The following is a 12,147-nucleotide window of genomic DNA, read 5'->3' on the forward strand; positions in this document are numbered from 1 at the left end:
GTCTTTGAGTGTTGCACTGGATTGTGGCATATTCTTATCGCACTTTCTGAGTCACAATAGAGAGGTATTTTCTTCATGCTTAGTCTGTAGTCCCTCAGTTGGCTTTGTATCCATATCACTTGAGAGGTACAGGATGCTGCAGCTATATACTCAGCTTCAGCTGTTGAAAGAGACACACAGGTTTGCTTCTTGGACTACCAGCTAACAAGTTTACCGTCAAGGAATTGGCATCCACCAGTTGTACTCTTTCGGTCCAGACCACATCCTCCAAGATCGGCGTCAGAAAAGGCTTGAACAAAAAATCCAGATCTAGCAGGGTACCAAAGACCGAGAGAGGAGGTTCGCTTTAGATAAGGAAAAATATTTTTCACTGCCACCATGTGAGGTTCTCTTGGATTAGCTTGAAACCTGGCACAATAAAAAACAGAAAACATAATGTCGGGTCTACCAGCCGTTAGATACATAAGAGACCCTATCATTTGACGACAGAGTGTTACATCAACAGCAGGTTTTTCCAAAGATGGTGTTAACTTTGTGCCAAACGCCATGGGAACCTTCACTTTTGAATCTCCCGTCATACCGAACTTTGGCAGCAAGTTCTTCGTGTAGGCCTCCTCGTTGATAAAAATACCTTCTGTTCCCTGTCTTATATTCAAACCAAGGAAAAAATTAATCGGACCCATTGCGCTCATTTCAAATTTAGTCTCCATCAACTTCCTGAATTCAGCCGTTAAGCTAGGATTCGTGGAGCCGAAGATGTTGTCATCGACATAAATATGAACTATCATTAGATGTTCGCCTTCTTTCTTTCGGAAGAAGGTCGGGTCAACCGAACCTTGCTTGAATTTTGACATTTTAAGAAAGCGAGTTAAAGTTTCATACCAGGCCCTCAGTGCTTGGTTCAGACCATATACAGCTTTATCTAACACATAGCAATGATCAGGGTATTTCTCATTCACAAACCCAGGTGGTTGCTCAACATACACCGTTTCTTCTAGTTCTCCATTCAAGAAAGCACATTTTACATCCATTTGGAAAACTTCGAAGTTTTTATGAGCAGCATATGCCAGAAAGATTCTAACTGATTCCAACCTTGCTACAGGAGCGAAGGTTTCCTCATAATCTATCCCTTCTTCTTGGAACTATCCTTTCACCACCAACCGATCCTTATTGCGTATAACGTTCCCTTCTTTGTCCAACTTATTCCTGAAGACCCATTTTAAGCCGACCACCGAAGCATCCTTTGGAGTGAGAATCAACCTCCAAACTCGATTACGTTCAAACTCATGGAGTTCATCTTGCATGGCTTGTACCCAATCAGCGTGATCAAGTGCAGCATTAACCATCTTTGGTTCGACTTTGGAGACAAACGAATTAAACATACAGAATTCAACATTAGAGAATAATGCAGTTTGTTTCACTTTCAATTGAGAACGTGTCAGAACTCGCTCAGATGATTCACCAATTATTTGTGATATGGGATGATCCTTAGTCCATTTCATTAGAGGAGGGTAATTCGGGTCATAGGCTGGATCCAATTCTGCATTTACCTCTTCTTCAAGTTCTGATTGATCACCTTCGTCATTTGTTTTCTCATTCTCCCCCGCAAATGGCGAAGCGTATCCCTTGTCAGGTTCAGAGTTTTCCTCTGCTGTTGGAGTTGGATTCCCCCCCCCCCTCGACTGGACCTTTATGGGTTGGGGATGGATTTGGATTCCCCCCCTCGACAGGACCTTTATAGGTTGGGGAAGGAATTGAATTCTCCCCCTCGAAAGACATATCGGTTGTCTTTGGTGCAGATGAACCCTCCCCCTTGAACGGTGAGCTGTTCTTTGGACGAAGTAAAGGGTTGACCACCAGTCGTTTTAGGAGGTTTATTTTCCATTTCTTTTGCAGCTTCATCTATGATTTTTTTGAGATTATCGATTTTGTTGTCTGCTGCTTTCGCCTCTGAGTGTGCAGCCTTCTCTAGTTCATCAAATAGCCTTATGTACTCTTCAAACAGGTTGGAAATTGGAACCGAGACTTGTCCTGACTCAGGAAATATTTCCCCCAAGGCACTTTCGCTTCATTGAACTTTCTTCATGTAGTTGTCATCAAAGGTTACATAGTATGTCTCTTCTATACGTTTGGAACGTTTGTTCAAAACTCTGTATGCCTTTGAAGTGAGTGAATAGCCAAGAAAAATTCCCTCACCGGCTTTAACGTCAAACTTGTTTCGGATCTCTTTGGAATTGAAAATGAAGCACCTTGAACCGAACACGTGGAAAAATTTAACGTTGGGCTTTCGATTGTTCAGAATTTTGTACGGACTGATGGAGAATCGTTTGTTGAGTAAGGATCGGTTCTGAGTATAGCACGCGGTTGCAACTGCATCAGCCCAGAAGTATAGCGGAAGAGAAGCGAAGCTTAGCATGGTTCGGGCTGCCTCACATAAAGAACGGTTTCATCTTTCAACGATCCCATTCTGTTGTGGTGTATAGGGGGCCGAGAAGTTATGAGATATCCCCTTTTCAGCCAGAAAGTCCTCAAAATCTTTATTCTTGAATTCAAGCCCATTGTCGCTCCTGATATTCCTCACCAGCTTTCGCAGCCGCACTTCTACTTGCTTGATGAACGTCTTCAACTTGGGAGTAGCGTCTGATTTCTGTTTAAGAAAGAAAACCCAGATGAAGCGTGAAAAATCATCTACTATGACAAGAATGAACTTACTACCACCGAAGCTTTCGATAGCCGAAGGTCCACATAAGTCAATATGCAGAAGTTCCAGAGCTTCAACAATCTTTGTATTGATACGTGTAGGATGGCTCTTTCTGCTTTGTTTGCCCATCTCACACGTTGCACATAGGTGTTCCTGATCAAACTTGAGAAGAGGAAGGCCTCGAACATGATCACCAAGCACCAACTTATTGATGTCTTCGAAGTTCAGGTGCGATAGGCGTCGATGCGACAACCAACTTTCATCAGTGTTTGCTTTTGACAGCAGGCATATTGCTGGTTTTCCTCAAATTGGGTTGAGATTTAAAGGATACATCTCTCCCTTGCGTTCAGACTTCAATAGAACCCTTTTAAATTGCTTCTCAATAATTTTTGATCCTTCATCATCGAATGAAACCTTCAAACCAGTTCCCACAACCAATTGTGATACACTGATGAGGTTATGCTTCAACCCTTCTATATAAGCTACTTATCGAATCGAGAAGTCTCCATTGGTTATCATTCCATATCCTTTGATTGTGGCATACGAGTTATTTCCACACTTTACACATCCACCATCCTTTAGGGAACGAAACTCCATTGGTTATCATTCCATATCCTTTGATTGTGGCTTTGATTGTGGCATACGAGTTATTTCCTATCATGTGACGCGAGCAGCCACTGTCTATGTACCATTCGTCATCGAACTGCTCGTCACTTATAACCTGCAAATTCAAGCAGATTTAGGAACCCAAAGTTTCTTGGGCCCTGGTGAGTCTTTTACAGAAAAAGGAATAGCAGTAGAAATATCCACCAAATAAGTTCTTTTTATTAGAGTTGTTTGGTCTTTTCTTTTGATGGTCTACACCTTGATTTTGTTTTTATCTTGTTTAAATTTTGGTGTATTAGATGGCGTGTTGTTAGATTGTTTTGGGATATACTGTTTAATCCTAGGGTTAGCTTACTTTTTCTTATTATTGATATCAAAATCTGAATGAAGCTTTCCCTTTCCTTTGATGTCCTTCACTGAATTCGATTTTCTTTGGGAGTAGGAAGGACCGAAACTTGAATTTCGGTTGTCAACCTTGGTGTTGTGACCGAAACATGACGTTCGGTTCTGAGCGCTGGGGTTGGAACCGAAACTAAACGTTCGGTTTTGAGCTTTGGAATAGTAAGAGCTTGAACTAAAATTTTCTTTTCCTTCTAGCTTTTCATTTTCTTTGGCAATTGACTCTTTCTTGGAAGGAACGTAGTTGGGGTTTTGAGATTGCCAATAACGTTTTCGCTCATTCAGATTTTTCATGTATCTTTGATTTCTTTGTCGTTTCTGTTCAGCTAAATCCTTCTGAGATTTGTGAATGTTGAAGCTTGATTTCGGCTTCTCTTTTTGAGTTTCGGTAGTCTTGGAAGGAACATTTGGTGTTTTCTTTGGTTCTTCAGGGATCTCTTTTGTTCCACTTGTGCTTGGTTTGTTGAAACTCGAGGGTTTGTTGATGGGTTCAGCAACATATCTTCCTTTTACCCTCCATGAGGTTTTCTCCGATAAGCCGATGGTTTCGTCTGCGTTATCAATAGGGGCTGACCAGAAATAATCGTCGCACCCTTCAGCATTGTCTTTGTCTACCAAGATTTTCAATTCTGCTGTTTGTTTTGTAGTGACCCCTGTAACAGCATATACCTGATTTGGCACAGTTTGAACCTTTTGATAAACCATTGCTTTCTCTTTGATTTTCTGTGACTTGTCCTTTGACAGGCCAGCGTATTCAACCGAGTTTTCAGATATAAGGGGTTTCTCATTCTCGGTTTCGCTTTTCATAAACTCAGAACAATCAACCACGTCTTCTATCGAGATTTCGCTCATCTCTCTTTCCTCATCAAATTCAAACGTATTTTCAATATTCATTTTATGTTCTGAAAGTAATTTGGCGTTAGATGAGTCAAATGATTGAATGGTTTCGGACTTAATTTTTAACCTATCATTTTCATCTAAAAGATTTTTGGGCATACATTTATGTTCCTTAGAGTCAATGAAGGTCTTTATTTTTCCCAGTCCGATTTTATAAGCGATGGATGTCTCTTCTGAGGACATTATTGATTCACATTCAGCGATGACCTCATCCTCCTAAAATTCAAGGAAGGGTAAGATCATTTTATGAATCTTTTTCCCTATTTCACAACTTAAGTGCAACTGAGCAATATTTTTATATAAACGTTTAGCAATTAAACAAAAAACATTCCTTTGTTTCAAAAACTTTAAATTGTCTCGTTGCAAATAAATAATTTCATCCCTAGCCCTATTTAACTCCGTCTCCTTCAGCTCAATCCACATCCTTCTCTCCTCACTCTTTGAAGACACCTTGCTGAGTTGGTCAGTTAGGTTATAGTTCGCTAAGCGAGTTTGCATGAGACTACCACTTAAGTTAGAAAATTTAAATTTTAATTCATTTAATTCTTCTTCATAATTTGTTATAGGAACTTTAAGTGATTCAAGGATGGATTGTACCTTTTTGATCAGCCGATCACAGTCGTTGATCTTCTCACTCACGGGCTTGGCTGCAAAGCACTTGTCCTCAGTTAGGTTCGGCTCCTTACTTGCACTTTCGGTTGGTCTACCAGCTGTAACCATCAAACATTTTCCAGCCGAACCTGTATCCTTCGCCACATAAGCTCTTCCATGTGTGGGCTTTCTCACTTCTTCATCCTCAGAATCGGTTGACCAGACTTCAACGCCATCGAACTCATCTTCATCCGTATTTTCCTGCACAATCAAGGCATTCATTGAACTGTTAGTTGCCTTCTTTTTCTTGATCTCTTCCAACTTTCGCATGTAATACGCCTCATCATCTTCACCATCTCTTTTCTCAGCCATCTTCCTCAGCATGCAATCTTTGACAAAGTGGTTCTTGCCATGACAGTAATTGTAGTCGAAACCAGAGTTTCCTGCAAGCTTGATCTCCTTCTTGTCGTCATCCTTTTGAGAAGTATTCTTCGCTTCATCTTTCACCTTCTTAGAGCTGTAACTTCCCTGCCAGTTTCGGTTCTTATTGACAGGCAACTTCTTTTGTGCAAACCTTTTTGGATTGGTGACCATCATTGCATACTCTTCGCTTGTAAGGTCACATTCAGACATATCTGACTCCTCCTCTTCTTCTGCAACACTTTTTCCTTTTGAGACAAGGGTTAACGATCCCACACCCGAAACTACCTTCGCCTCCTTGGTTACCACACTCTCATGAGATTTAAGAATGTCCACAAGTTTCGATAGTGAGTAAGATTTGAATTGTTCGTGAGCTTTCACTGTTGAAACCACTGCCATCCATTCTGGTCTCAAACCATTCATGAAGGTTACCTTTTGCTCGATCAATTTTCTTTCTATACCATGCTTGATCATCTTGCTAAGGAGATTATTGAAGCGATCGAAGGTTTGTATCAGTTTCTCTTCAGGTTTTTGTTCGAAAACTCCAAATTCAGAGAGTAGCAAGGTTTCAATAGAGTGTTCAAGATCTTCATCGGTTGAATATAGTTCCTTCAACCTATCCCAGATTTCTTTAGCCGTCGTGCATGAACCAACTAACCGAAAAGTGTCAGATTGCAGAGCGAATCTGATCATTCTCATGACCTTCACATTACATAGCAACATGTCCTTTTCATCCTACGTCATCTTATCTACGTCTGCCACGATCTTATTATATTCCTTTTGGGTTTTCACTGTCGTGTTTGTTCCAGAGTGAACAAACGGCCTAAGTGTGATTGCTTCCCAGATGAGATAACCATTATCTTTAGATCCAACCACGTATTCTTCAAAGTGATGCACCCATACTTCATAGTCTTGAGTGTAAAGAATGGGTACCCTTGTAGTGGATCCGATGCTGTTAGAGATGTTGATGGGATTAGTTTGAGAATCCTCGTGAGACATGGTGAGCTTTTTCTTAGAACCGCTAGAATCAGACCTGTAAACTTGAGATTAGGGTTTTATCAAACACACGATTTACCGTAGACAGGAAGAAGACGGCTTCTATATATTCGATAAAAGCGGAAACCCTAAAGAATTCTTAACGCAGAAGGAATGTGTATTGATCACACAGTCTCCTGCTCTGATACCAATTGTTAGACCAAAGTTCTTGTAGGATCGATAGATTCTAAGCAGAAAAACAATTAAAGACGTAATGATGAACACGTGAATGGTTTAACTGATGTCGAATGATTAAACTTTAACACCTCAGAAGAGCTCGATTAAGAACTTCGACTGTAGAGGTGTTTAGGGTTACAAAGCAATAATCACTATAATCACGTTAGTATGTAAGGCATACATGCATGCACTATTTATAGCTAAACCCTATAATAATCACGGATGGACAGGCCCAATCCGGATATACAATACTAAGCCCATGACGCAACATAACATACCCAACAACTACATAAGGTTATGGTTCTTGAGTTGCTTCAAGTTCCATGTACCTCCCACTTGCTTTGTCGTTAGAAGCTTTTTTTCTACTAACTTAGCTTTCACAAGAATAGAAGAACCTATTCATGGTGGGTTTGCGTATAAAAATCTAAGCCACATTTAGAGTATTACACAAATATGTGTTTAGTAGATTTTGGGTTTAGAAGCTTCATTCCAACATCGGCTTCAAATCCACAAAACATTAAGTAAGATGAGGATGGAGCCTTTCCATACTAAATCTTATAAAGTGTTTAATCTACTTATTAGTTGGTATTTGTATTCAAGACATAATTAATATTGATTGAAGTATTATCCCAAAAATATTAAAGGAGGATATTCTACCGATTAGAAAGTAAATCATACCAAGTAAGATTTAATTCATTCTTTATTATCATTAAGGCCTTAGATGGTTCTTATCGGTTTCTATCTCAACTTTTGAAATATTCAACAAAGATTTCATAATTATGCTTTACTACGTAAAATATAATTAAAACTAAAATAGTTGTTACGTAACACCCGATTCCTGGTACGTATTTAAATTCAAGGATTATTGCAATTTACCCTAGGACTCGGCGAGTTGGAGACCCAACTCGCCGAGTAGACTCGACAGTTGATCGGCGGTTTAAGTGACCTACTCGACGAGTCGGAAGACCGACTCGACGAGTAGGAGCTGTCTGGACAAAACCCTAATAACGAAACCCTAGCCGTTCTTGTGTGTTCTAAGGCCATTTTGGTACATTTGGTGGTTTGTATAGCTTGGAGAAGAAGAAGGAAGCTTGAGAGTTCGAGTTGGGGCTTAGAGATTCAGGGATCTAGTTCCATTTTCAGCTCAATCAATGTAAAATGCCCCTGTCTTGGTCTTCTATGTGTTTATTCATCTTTGGACTTGGGTTTTGGGCACATTTAGGGATTTCCAAGCCATATTCGGAATTGTGGAGTGTTATATGAGGTCTTGACTTCAGATCTGAGTCATTGGAAGGGTCTCATGGCATAAAGGTGCCAACTTTATGGCCATGAGAGCCCCATGCACCTTGTGGATCACTTTTTATGGCCTTTTGAGCCAAAGACCCCTTGCATGTGCACCAAGTTGGAAACTTTACGTGTAAAATGGACATTAGGGGACCATATCTATGGTTTTGATGAGTTAAACCCCACTTAAATCGACTGTATAGTAATGGTCATGGATGGGCTCGACGAGTCGCTCTTGGGACTCGGCGAGTCGCGGTGTAATGACCACCGAATTCTTTCTGCGGATGGAACAGTTATTAGGAAGCAAAAGTCCCGTAGATGTTTAGTCATAAAAAGGGACATGTGAATCATGGGACTCGACGAGTGGATGAACAGACTCGGGGAGTCCAAGGCAATCTCCCAATCTTTGAAGATGCACTCGACGAGTTGTTCATACAACTCGGCGAGTCGTAGACCGGACACATTCTTATGAGGGAGATGAGCTCGCCGAGTTCAAGGAGGAACTCGACGAGTCGGATGAAGATGGTCCCGATGTTTTGAATGAAGGAGAACCCGCCGAGTTCTTACTAGACTCGACGAGTGGAGTCAGGGTTGGATCGGGTTAATGCAACATGGACTCGACGAGTTGGTAGAGCAACTCGGCGAGTCAGGTCAACTGAGTGTTGACTTTGAACAATGGTGACTTTGCTTAGCTTTACTATTGACCCTGGTTAGGGTTGTTTGTTCTGTTTGATGACTTGAGGGTTGTCGTATAGGGATTGAGGGGTTGAGGAGAAACGACCTTCACACCGAGGACAGTTCAGACACTACACAACATCGAGGTGAGTTACCTTCCAGTAGAAGTGGGTCTAAGGCACCAAGGCCAGCCCACTAGTAGTTGTTTAGCTGAGATGATTGTCTTTGTGATAATTGTCTGGTCTTCTATGGCTTGATATGCGAGTATGCTAGTCTGCTTGATATGTAACTAAGCTAGTCTGTTATGTTATGTGAGATAGTATCAGTAGGAGGGGACTAGTCCCCGAATCGGTCGTTAGGACCAATGGGTAGGTCGGACACCCCAGATATGTCTAACAGCATGATTGAGATATTATATTATGTGTTAGCAGTAGGGGTGAAGTAGTCCCTGTGTTCGGTTGAAAGACCGGAGGGTAGGTCGGCACCCCAGAATAGCCTGACATGGGTAGGTCAGCACCCCAGAATGGCTCGACATGGGTAGGTCAGCACCCCAGAATGGGTTGACATGGGTAGGTCAGCACCCCAGAATGGCTTGACAAGGGTAGGACGGGCGCCCCAGAATTGCCCGGAAGTTGTATATTATGTGATTGTATGGTATGTGGTATGATGGGGGAACTCACTAAGCTTTGTGCTTATAGTTTTAGTTTTCGTTTCAGGTACCTCATCGTCCAAGGGGAATGAGTCGGCGATGTAGCAGCGCATCACACACACACATGGTTTCCGCATGGAGTTTCCTGGGAATGTACTCTGATTTATTTTACTTTTGACAATCTGATTTCCAGACACATTGTTATGTTTCTTTTTACAAATGACATGGCATGGGAAATGTTTTGGCAAACTATATTGTGAATTACTTAATCAAAAATGAAATTTTTGGGCTTGAAAATTGGGATGTTACAAGTTGGTATCAGAGCCTTGGTTTGAGGGATTCGGACACACCCTCGGGGGTGTCTGGACTCAAATCGAAGGATCAAAAGATTTTTCGCAAGAAAACAGTTTTAAAAAATTTAAGTTAAAGAACTTTAGGAAAGAACAAGGTGTGTGATGCGCGCAACCGGCCGAGCTCAAGTAAGTTTTCCCCAATATACCCATACTTGTTATGTTATGTTATATGATTCATGATTTTGAGAACTGCATGCTAGATTAGGGCTAAGGATCTAGGAGGATGCCTTGTGTGCCTGATGTATGATTCTGAGAACTGCATGCTAGAATTGGGCTACGGATCTAGGAAGGATGCCTTATGTATAAGCTGTATGCTAGGACTGTTTAGTCAGCAGTAGGATGGTCTGTATAGGTTATGCCTGAATTGGTTACTCAATGCACAAATGCTGCTTGCTTTGTGCTATAGGGTTCCTGGCTAACTCTAACTAAATAGTGAGTGGATATGTAGCAGTATCCGCAAGCTTGTTAGGGAGAGGTGGTAGGGACTCCTAGTGCAGCTGACGGCGGAGAGTAGGTCGGGGAGTGCCCTAGGAAAGCCTAGGATGGGCTTAGTTGGGAATTTGTATTCGTATAAAGGGACTTGGTAAAGTCGAAACAGTTCTTGAGGAAAGTACGGATAGATGTGGAAGGTAGTATGGGCCCGTAATACTGGAAGCAGAGGATCCGTACTCGAATCAAGGAAGGTTGAGACAGAACCGGGAAACTTTGAGAGTGTGTGAGACCTCTCGAGGATATGTATGATCCTGGAATTTATGTTTTTGTTTTCAGTATGGCGATTACACAACAAGGAGCAGGATCTGGGTCAGGATCAGGGTCAGGCATGGGCGTAGGATCCGAGTAGGTTGATGACGGGTTACACGAGTTCATCGTGTCTGAGATCACGAGAGGCATCCTTGAGTCGACCCCGGTCATTTTCGGGTCGATCAAGGAGGGGATTGTGGAGCTGATGGAGGATCGCCTCCGGGCATTCAGGAGTGATCTGGCGTCTAGCCAGACGGGTACGCGCACACTGTCCTTTTAGGACTTCCGAGGGAGTGGTGCGCCGGATTTTCACAGGGTGAAGGACCCCATTGCTGCTAGGAGATAGATTGCAGACATTGAGTCTGCACAGTTGACGAGCTTCTACCCGGAAGGGTCAAAGGTCTGCTTTGTTGCAGGATGTTTGAGGGATAGAGCTAGAGACTGGTGGGAGTCGGTTGGTGACTCGTTGGGAGCCCCAACCGTCGAGGCTATGACTTGGTCAGATTTTGTGACCAGATTCAGGGGCCGAGTTTGCGCCGGCTGTGGAAGTTCAGCAGCTCGCCAGGGAGTTTTTGGATATGAGGCAGACGATTGAGACAGTGGCGGAGATCACCGCTAAGTTCAGGGAGAGGCCCCTGTTGGTACCCTAGTATGCGGGGGATGAGGAGATGCGGAAAACCCGCTACCATGATATGTTGAGGGCTGATATTCGGGTGCATGTCAGCTATTCAGCCTGCCCGACCCTAGAGTCCATGATTGCCAGGGCGCGGGAGAAGGAGCTCGATTTGGAGCATGCCAGGAAGAGGAATTTAGAGTCTGAGCAGGTTACAGGGGTTTCGGGGAAGAAACCCAAGGGATCCGACGTTTGGTCGAAGGGCCAGCCGGGCCAGAGCCGATGCAGGAAATACGGCAGGCCGCATGAGGGAGCTTGTAGAGCGGGATTGTCAGGCTACTACAAGTTCGGCAAGACGGGGCACTTTGGCAGGGATTGTACTGCCCCCGCCGCCACAGTGCAGGTGTCAGACCTGATTTGCTTCCATTGCAATCAGAAGGGCCATAAGAAGGCCAACTGCCCTAGATTGACAGCAGCGTCAGCAGCAGCGCCAGCGGTTGCGCCGACTCCAGCGACAACGCGGGTTACAGATGGCCGGAAGGCCAAGGCAGAGGCTCTGGTGGTGCGGAGCCGAGCATTTCAGTTGACAGCCGAGGAGGCACGCGCTGCACCCGATATGGTGACGTGTACGATTTCTTTCTTATGCTTTTATGTTATGACGCTGTGATTTTGATATGTTATGTATGTGCTCTGTTTGGGATCGTTCCATGTGAACGGTATCCCAGTTCAGGTATTTTTTGATTCGGGCGCTACCCGATCGTTTGTCTCTCTTGCGCTTAGCAAGAAGTTTCCTGAGTCTTCGGGCATGTTGGATTGCCCTCTAGAGGTCGAGATTGCGGACGACCGGTCAGTGTGAGCATCAGAGGTCTACCGAGATTGTGTTTTGCGGCTGTTTGAGGAGCGTTATCTGGTAGATCTGGTTCCCATACCTTTGCGGGGGAACAAGGTTATTATTGGTATGGATTGGCTAAGCCCCAATGGGGCAGTGATTGATTGTGCGCAACAG

Source organism: Lactuca virosa, chromosome 4 (assembly GCF_052849685.1).
Source record: "Lactuca virosa cultivar CGN04683 chromosome 4, Lactuca_virosa_CGN04683_v6, whole genome shotgun sequence".
Lineage (NCBI taxonomy): Eukaryota > Viridiplantae > Streptophyta > Magnoliopsida > Asterales > Asteraceae > Lactuca > Lactuca virosa.